Source organism: Fukomys damarensis, unplaced genomic scaffold (genome assembly GCF_012274545.1).
Source record: "Fukomys damarensis isolate Sample0158 unplaced genomic scaffold, DMR_v1.0_HiC HiC_scaffold_5, whole genome shotgun sequence".
Taxonomy (NCBI): Eukaryota; Metazoa; Chordata; class Mammalia; order Rodentia; family Bathyergidae; genus Fukomys; species Fukomys damarensis.
In genome coordinates, this window is record NW_022900917.1 from 67041362 (window position 1) to 67050278 (window position 8917).

At 49.4% G+C, this 8917-nt stretch overlaps 1 protein-coding gene across 1 annotated transcript in view; it reads left to right on the top strand.

Moving 5' to 3' along the window:
* Zhx2 (zinc fingers and homeoboxes 2) overlaps nucleotides 1–8679 on the top strand; it is a 71566-nt gene extending 62887 nt beyond the window's left edge. The window contains exon 3 of the mRNA XM_010605577.2: nucleotides 8052–8679. The gene's annotated coding sequence lies outside the window, so the exon portion shown is untranslated. The remainder of the gene's footprint in view (nucleotides 1–8051) is intronic.
* Nucleotides 8680–8917: the final 238 nt, after the last annotated feature.

Below are 8917 nucleotides of genomic sequence, written 5' to 3' on the forward strand. Positions count from 1 at the left end.
AAAAAAAAAAAAAAAAAAAAAAAAAAGACTACAGCTGCCATAGGTGATGATTGTTCTGCCAGCTCTGGCAGAGTAAGGTGGACGTATGCACCATTCTAGATGCATTTGTGTTTCATGGGAAGAGGTGGAAATGGCAACTTTGACCCTCACAGAAAACTCTGAGGGTTTCAAAACTTCAGTGAAGAAATACTGGAATGTGGTGGGAACGGCGAGAGAACTAGAGTGAGAAGTACAGCCTGAAGATGTGATGGATTTGCTGCCATCTCGGGATGAACTTAGCGGATGAAATGCTTCTTGGGGATGAGCAGAGAAAGTGCTTTCTCAAGGCCGAGCTCCTCCTGGGGAGACTGCCATGAACACTGTCAAAATGACCACGGAAGATTTAGAATATCACAGACAGGTGACGAGGCGGCAGGGAGATCTGAGAGCACTGACTCCAAGTATGACAGAAGCCTAGAAGTGAGAGAGATGCTACCAAACAGCACCCCATGCTACAGAGAGACCTTTTATGAGAGGAAGAGACGATGAGTGTGGAGAACTTCATTTTGTCTTATTTTAAGGAACGGAAACAGCCACCAACTGAGCAGTCTGCTGCAGTCAACACCCAGGCAAGACCCTCCACCAGAGAAAAGCTGGGAGGCGCTGTGAATCATTAGCATTTTTTAGGAGTAAAATATTGTTAAATTAAGGTGTGCACATTTTTACACATACTGCTATTGCATACCTGATAGGCTACAGTATGATGTAAACATAGCTCTTACATGCACAGGAAAAACAACTGATATGATTTGTTTTATTGCAATATTTGCTTTATTGAGATGGTCTGGAACTGAACTTGTATTTTGTTTTGTTGTTGTTGTTGTTGTTGTTGTTGTTGTTGTTGTTGTTGTTGTTTTTCTGTACCAGGTATCGAACTTGGGTCCTTGTGCTTGCGAGGCAGGCAGTGGAACCACTGAACTTGTAAAATCTACAGCCCTTGCCTGTATATTCTAGTTGTCCTCTGAAACTCCTCTAGCTGACTATTCTGTGCACATAACCCTATAAAGTTTGAGCTCCTGAGGTATTTGAGAAAAGAGTGGAAGAAAAGTCAACTTGCAAATACATGCTCAGATTTCTCTACCTAGTGATAAAGGGAACCTGGGTGGTGGAAAACTCCACAGCACCCACATGCTCATGCATTTTGCTCTGCTGTAACCTCAGTACTTACCCTATTAGTCTGTCACACTGCCATACAGAACCTCAGGGCCTAGATGGCTTAAGTAAAAATTGATTTTTTTTAAGGCTGGGGATTTAGCTCAGTAGTGCCACTGCCTGCCTCACAAGCTCAAGGACCGGAGTCTGATCCCCGGTACCAAAAAAAAGGAATTTTATATTTTTTCCACAGTTGTATTAGTCCAGGATGAAGGTGCTGGGAGCATTGGCTTGGAAATAGCGGTCTTCTCCCTGTGTCCTCACAGAGGCTCTGCACTGTGTGTTCACACTCCGGGGGTCTCTTCCTCTACTTGTAAGGACCTAATTACTCCACCCTGAATTACCTCCCTGAAGGCCTTATCTCTCTCCCCTTACAGTCACACTAAGGGTGCGGGGTTCCACATATGAATTTAGTTGGTTGGGAGGTGACACAATTCAGTCTGTAACTAAAAAAGCTGTGGGATGTCAGCGTTAAATGAGGTAATAAATGAAAGCCCCAAGTTCTGCCATTAAAATAAGATCCTCAGACCTGAGCTGCCTCTGAACTCACTCATGGCTCCAGATGAAGAACTTGGCTGCCTGCTTCCTGCCTTTCCAAGTTGACTGGTTCTGCTGGTTCCCACTCGTCCAAGCTCATGCCATGCAGTTTTAAGAGGGGTGGGGACAGGCCCAGGGCAGTGACAGGAGTACCTTAGCTGTATGCTCACCACACAGGCACTGTCAAAGGGTTGTACACATGCTCACTAATCCTCACAGTAACTCTGAACTGGAATTAGTGTCTTCATTTGTGGCTAACGAGAATGCAGTGAAAGGTGACTTACCCAAGGTCATCGGGGCAGAAAGTGGTAACACTGGGATTCAAACCCAAGCCCACAAGCATAAGTGTTCTGGGAATCTGAGGTTAAGATACAATTGCATGCGCTCCAATTCTATTGCACGCCACTGGACAATGCCCATGATGGTGACAGGGCAGGAGGAGCTGCTGGTCCCTTTGATGCCTACTGCCTTGAGCCTCCCTGAGCCGTCCTGGTGGCTTTGAGTCTCAGCCAGTTCTCCCAACTGGAAGCTATCTTACCCACCACCAGGAAAGAGTGGGTGGGGGGTGACTGGGGAGTAGGAGGGCTTTTCCCCTTCACCCGGATTTCTCTTAATCCTGCCTGCCAACAAAATCTCCTTTTCTCAATTCTACTTAAAATCAAACTATAACTATGCCCTCTACTCTCAATAAAAGCTTGACTCTGAAATATTATGGGGTGACATAGAAGTGGACAATAGAAGAATGTCTTCCAGCCCCGTGGGCGGGGGTGGGGAGCTGTCCTGTGACCAAATAGCCGCAGTTGCGCAGGTTAAATTCCCAAAATCTGAGCATAGCAAAGCATCTATAGCTAACAATAAAATGTTGTGCACTTAAACTTGTGTTGAGGAAGTAGAGATCTCATGTCAACTGACCTTATTACAAAAAAGGAAGGGACAAGTGCAACCTTTGGAGGTCCAGACAGTTTCATTCCTAGGTCGTGGACGTAACAAGTATATGCAGTATGTCTGGATTCACCAAACTGTATACACTCATTATGTGTGGCTTTTTGCACACCAGTTATACCTCAGTAAATGAGGACAAAAGAAAAAATAAATAAAGCATGAAGAGAGAAAAGACATTAGCTACAGAGGAACTACTATTAAACTGAAGGCAGATTTCTTTGCAACAAAGACAGAAGCCATACCAATGGGGTGAAACAAGACAACAGGCCCTCAGTGAGTAAGCAACGAGCCCTGCTCCTCTGGCTTAGTTACTCCATGTGCATCTCCAGGTGAGGGGTCAAAATCCTGGCCCCAGAACAACATTACACACCCTGAGTCAGGGTCTCCAGCACAGCCTGGACCACTCATTCCAGTGTGGCCTACTATGAATCCGATGTGCCTGTTGGTTTCAGAACCTGGGTAGGTGGGCCCGGCACCCTTTTTTTGCTTCTGCCCTGCATGCCGTGTGGCTAACGGTGCCTGTCACTGTGGAGTCTATAGGACTTAACCCTCCCACAGAGGCACCCTGAGTGTCGGCCCCTCCCCTGTCCTCCCAAAAAGCACCCTCCATTTCACTAACTGACAAGGACTGCCCGAGACTGGGCTGCGGCTCCCGCATAGAGCACCAGAGCGTGGGCCTCCTGGGGGTGCCACTGTGGAGCAGGGCGTCCCTGGGAGGAAGCAAGGCTGAAAGGAGGATGCCGAGGGGAGCGGGTGCCTGACACGTGGAAAAAGCACCTCAAGAGAGACATGGGCAGGCAAGCTTACCAGTCATCCCTTCTTCACACAACCGCCCATCCTCCTTGCAATATTATGGGGAGGAAGACAGCATAAACGGCAAATCACATGGCAGCAGCTACAGAGAGCCACAGACTTCAGATTGTACCTCCAGTGTCACTGGTAGTCAGTTACTGCTATAACAGAGAAGTGTGGTGGTAAAAATAAAGAAGAAATGCTATGGAAAGATAATCACCACCTCATGTTTGCTTTTCTGTTGGTGGAGTGCAGTGTTATTCCCTCCCAAGTCCCCCGGGCCTTAGGGAAAACCCTACAGGGAAAATGAGAAGCAAACAAAAAGCTGTCACATGGAAAAACAGTTTAATTTTTTTTCATGTTTCCCTAACGTATAAAATACTAGGGGAGCAATTTTGCTAAAGATTTAAGCAGTGCTTTGAACACAGCAAGTTGTTCCCATGTAGTTGTGGGAAGTGGGGATTCCCATCGTGGGTCATGTTCTCAGAGAGGATGGGCACCCTAGAGGTAGAGATGTCCTGGCAGGAGCCGATGGCCTCGCAGTTTCCTTCAAAGCTGAGATCTGGTGCTCTGGATGAAGTGACCCATTAGGGCATGGTGCTCTGCCGGTCGAGTGTCTGATCAAGTGATAGGACTCCTAGAGAGGCCCAGACAGTCAAATTACAGGGATAGTCTGGACAAAACTAAGCAACAGCCACCACTGCGACAGCACCGTGCTCGTTCCCAGTTTTCATTCAGCACAAGCATGTTGAGTGTCCTGCATGGGCTTGACATTGGAGGGAGAGGTGGCAGGGCTGGTAGTGGACATGACAGGCACAGTCCTCATCCTCCCAGCTTCACATCCACATACAACTCCCTGGGCTGTCTGAAGGTGGCCTGTGACAGTCATGCCTGAGAAGCCCCAGCATGAGAACATTTCATCTGATGGCATCTGGAACAAAAGTCTTCCAGAGGGAGTGGCATGCAGGTGTTTGTGAGATCTGGGGGACAGGTGCCCATGTGATGATGTTCAGGGACTAGAAGGAACCTGATGCGTGTGCAAGAGAATCATGACGGTGGAGTAGACACAAGGGAGAGTGTCCCCCAGCAAACCCAAGCTGTGTCCTGGGGGCCTGGGCAGGAGTGGGCCTTGTTCCCAGGCACCTGGTGAAGGCAGTGGAGGGGTAAAGCAAAAGGACACAAACATACATCACTCTGCAGTGTGAGAGGATGGCTTGATATGCAAGGGCCTCTGCCTGGAAACCTGAGGTGGAAACACATTCAGAGAGGAGCAGCCATTGCTGGTGAAGAAGAGAATTTGCGAGCCAAAGATGATTTTGTCTGTGCTGCTGCTTTCTAAGTGCACACAAATGAGGCCATGAGAGACATCTGCCCGTGTCTGCACCCAGGCACTGCCCACAGAGTGACCTGCAGGACCCTTTCAGTGGACAGGAAATCAGACTCGCCTGTAGGGTACACTGCCAGACACTCCTGAGAGCGCTCAGGCATCTTTCCAGCCTCACTCTGAGAGTCTGCCAGCTCCCACAGCCCAAATCCTGACCGCTGCACACACCCTGGGAAAAGTCAGAGGAGAGAATTCCAGTCCAAGTGGTTCCGAGGGTGCTTCCTGGGCCTGGAGCCACCCACCCACCCACACCTGCAGTCTCTGAAAAAGCAAGCAAAAAAAAATCGACTTTGTCTCCCTTCTGGGCCCCCCTTCTAGCCTTGCAATCATTTCAGCATTTTTCTAAACTGTCACATTTGGTTGGAGGATTATGCATGTTTGTCCGTAAGAAATTACCCAAAGAATCATGAAGACTCTTTGCTAAATGGAGAACCGCCTTCAAATTGAGGTTTACCTGAAAAGCAAGAGATTTTGTCACTCACTTAAACAGGCTGGGTCCAGTGTCATTTATAAGGACAGAAAATGCACAGGAGGACATGTACACGTGTGCACACAAACACACACACACACACACGCACACACACACATACATACATGCAGGAGTAAGCTCACTTATACCTAAGGCTCTGAGTTTCCACTGAATCCTTAGGAAAAGCTAAGCAGTATTTCTTGAGCTCCTGCCATACCAGGACCTCGGCTTTGCCTGCTTTGTGTGTAATCCCCGTGGTCCCACCAGCTCTGCTTATCAGAAGTGAGGCTCAGGAGGCTAGGGAACCAACCTTGGGACCCACAGGAGGAGGCAATGATGGATCCCAGTCTTCTCAGCTCCTCCGCAGCTCTTTCCTCTGCACCGCTGTCCTGGGCTGGCCTGGCCAGGCCAGCAGAACAAAGAACAGGAGCTGTCTGTTCACCCACTTGGCACCTTGCTCCCCAGGTCTGAGGAACTGTACAGTTGATATGCAGCCGGGGCAGCTCCCTTCCAAACACAGTGAAGGACCCTGTCCGCAGGGAAACCTTGCTCAGCCAGACAGGGGAGGCTGCTGTGGTCCACTATATCCTGCCCAGTGGGTACATTTGGCTCTGCCTGGATCAACAGTAAGGGGTCCTAACTGGGTGACACAGCTCCTGCCTCAGACACATATGTGCCCCTCATTGGCTTGGGGGTCTGTACAATCACCCAGTGGGCAGAGGGGCTCTTGTGTAGAATCGACTCCACCACTTAGAAGTTGTCTGATGCTAAGCACAGGGTTGGATCTCAGTTTCTTTGCCGCTAGGGGGTCTACCGGGTTTCTGTAAGGAGTGATAAGATGATGCCTGTTATCCGTTGGCACTGTGCCTGGCTCATAAGTGCAGCAGAAATATCAGCATCTGTCATGATCATGGTCATCTCTGCTCTGACTGCTCCTGGGCAGTCCCGAGGCCCATGAGGGTCTGTCTCACTCATGCAGTGAGTAATGTTAGTGATGTCACCAGTGAGGACCCCGCCAGCTCTCCCATGGTGACCCGCTGGATCAGTCACATGTGGAACCAGACCCCAGGGCCCCCTGCAGTCTGGCTGTATCCACAAGACTTCTACAGTCAGTTTCTTAACTCCAGTAACCCGGTCTTACTCCCAGGGAATGTGGGTGTGTTTAACACCCAGACTTGAGAAGTGAAGAGCATTATGAAGGGTCTGCCAGTACCTTTGGCTAAGAAGTTTCCTCTTCTTGCTCTTGGTCCCTACTCAGGTCCTTCTCAGCCAGAGTGGCTGAGCAGTAATGTGGCTGTCCCAGTCCCTTTCTTCATCCCTGTAATTGCCCACAGTGAGCCACCTCTTCCAACTAGGCCTCAAGTCCTAACACAGTCAGCTAGCTAATGCCGCTATAATCCAGTCACCTTCCAAAGGCCCTGCCTTGACTACATGAGGCTTCAGGGGACACCTAGATGTCATCCATACCAGTGGCCTTCCCAGGAGGGGGTGCAAAGGAAAAGCCAGTGGCTTCAGGGGTCCACAGAACAGGTAAGCCTCTCGCCTGTAAGGGAACACTGGCTGCTTCCTTCAGCCCTGAGCCTCTCTTTGGATTCCCTTCTCAGGACCTGAGAGCTGTCTGCTTTCCTAGAGCTTCTGTGAGGTACCCCAGTGTGGGTGGCTTAACCCATGGTTCTGGAGATGGGCCAGGTTGGCTCCTCTCAGGGCTGAGGAGGAACCTGTTCACTCTGGTGCCAATGCGTGTCTGGGTGGGCCTGGTGTCACACAGAGCCCCCTGTTTGGGGCCTCACATCTTCCTCTCCTGTGTGTCTCCTTTCGTGAGGACAAGGGTGGTAGTGGAGTGGGTGTGCCCTCATGACCTTGGTGCAGTTATTTCCAGCTCTGAGTACTCACTGAGGACTAAGACTTCAATGCGTGCACTTGGAGGGACACCATTCCACCCATTTCAAATCTTTACACTTTTTCATTACTTCCGAGTATAAGAATTAAGTACCTCTCCATTCTGACATAATGCATACTGTTTGTTAAGGGCACAGACCCCTGAGTTTGAGTCCTGGCTCCACCTCTTGCTAGCTGTGTGATCTTGGCTAATTTATTTATCCTCTCTGTATTCAGTTTCCTCACCTGTAAAACAGGAATAACAATATCTACACTTCGTAGTGCTGATATGAACATTAAATAAAAATACATTCTAAGTGTCTCATCATTATCCTAGTGGATCCTATCACTGGGAAAAACAATGCAATAAAACCAGTGAAAGCTTATAGTCTACTCCAGGTCATTGCCAGGCCCTACACCACACCCTCCTGTAAATACTTGATTGCCACAACTCAACAAAGGGGGCGCCAGCATCATCTCTGTGTTATGGAAACGTAAACCAGTCCCTGCAGAGCTCAAGTGGTGGGAGTACAGCCCCACAGCTACCTAGGGAAAAGGCAGGCTAGGATCCCCAGAGTCATGGGAGGGGCTTATGCTGAAGCACTGCCTTCACTTTCCCAGGACCATGTACACCAGAGGCCCCACTCTGCCGCCTGCCCGCGGTGCCCACTGTGTTCAGGAAATTTCTGCCAACAGGCTCCTGACTGGAGGGTGCCACTCCTCCTCTCAGCCCTGGGGTGGTCTTAGAAGGAGTCCCAGCACCAGAAGGGCCGGTGAAGCTAGCCCTGTGCTTTCCACCCCAGGCAGGAAAGGTCCTCTCCTTGACATTCTCTCTCTCCTTCTCTGTCCCCCTCCTAGGCGAGTCCTTCAGAACTGCACCATGGTAGGGACACTGTCTTTGAGGAAAGAGAACTTCCCTCTTCGCCGGGGGCCACCCTCACCAGTGACTCCGAGTGGAACTGCCGAGCTCACTAGTGCCTGGAGAGCTTCCCACGCACTCCCGGAGCACGGACGGGAATCGTTCACAGTGCCAAAGTCCTACTGCTGTGTTTTCAATGGGTCCTTCCTTGTACATAGGTGGCTCCTCTGACCCAGGCCTGCCTCTTGCTATACTGGAACTGATTTGTACTCTATGGGAATTTTGTTACCTTTTTAATCAAGGGCAACTTCCTTTTCCAGCACTACCACTGCAAGGTTTTTTCCAGGAGCGAGGGCTAACCACATTGCTTTTCCTGTTTTTATTTTTCTCTTATTAATTTGGGGAAGGGTGTGCTAGTATTAGTGCCATTATAGCTACTGGATTTTAAGTAGGGAGAATTTATTTCTAAATGTAGCCTGAAATTTGGAAGGTTTCTTGGTGGAAAGGGCTGGGTTAGGCTCTTTTTCCACTCTGAGTGGGTCTACAGGTGGCAGACCTCCACATCAAACTCACTTCCAGTTCTTCTGGGCTGCTTGGGGACCCCTGTGTGACCCACACACAGGCTTTCCATACTGCCAAGAGAGGGGTCAGGCTTCTCCACTACGTGTCTCAGGCCGGTGTGGCCAGCAGCGCTGGAAGGACTGGGTAGCAGGTAGCTATTCTCTTTAAGCACCTTTTTAAATACCAGCAGGAAGGGCTCCACATTTATTAGCGCCATCGTTATGCTTATGAAGTTAAACAAACACAAGATCTCCCTTTCTAGGTGGTACAAAGACAAACCACTTTGGGTTTTCATTTCTGTTCT